The sequence below is a fragment of the Bison bison genome, unplaced genomic scaffold (assembly GCF_000754665.1).
Source record: "Bison bison bison isolate TAMUID 2011002044 unplaced genomic scaffold, Bison_UMD1.0 scf7180017864270, whole genome shotgun sequence".
Lineage (NCBI taxonomy): Eukaryota > Metazoa > Chordata > Mammalia > Artiodactyla > Bovidae > Bison > Bison bison.
The window spans coordinates 4,008,749-4,009,079 of record NW_011494842.1 but is presented as its reverse complement, the minus strand read 5'-3'; positions in this window follow the sequence as shown (position 1 = coordinate 4,009,079).

The window sequence follows — 331 nt, the reverse complement described above, 5'->3', positions numbered from 1 at the left end:
GGGAACACAGGTATACCTGTGGCAGATTCATTTCGATATTTGGCAAAACTAATACAATATTGTAAAGTTTAAAAATAAAATAAAATTTACTAAAGAAAAAAAAAAAGCTTCAATTCTTTGGCGCTCAGCCTTCTTCATAGTCCAACTCACATCCATACATGACCACAGGAAAAACCATAGCCTTGACTAGATGGACCTTTGTTGGCAAAGTAATGTCTCTGCTTTTGAATATGCCATCTAGGTTGGACATAACTTTCCTTCCAAGGAGTAAGCATCTTTTAATTTCATGGCTGCAGTCACCATCTGAAGTGATTTTGGAGCCCAGAAAAAT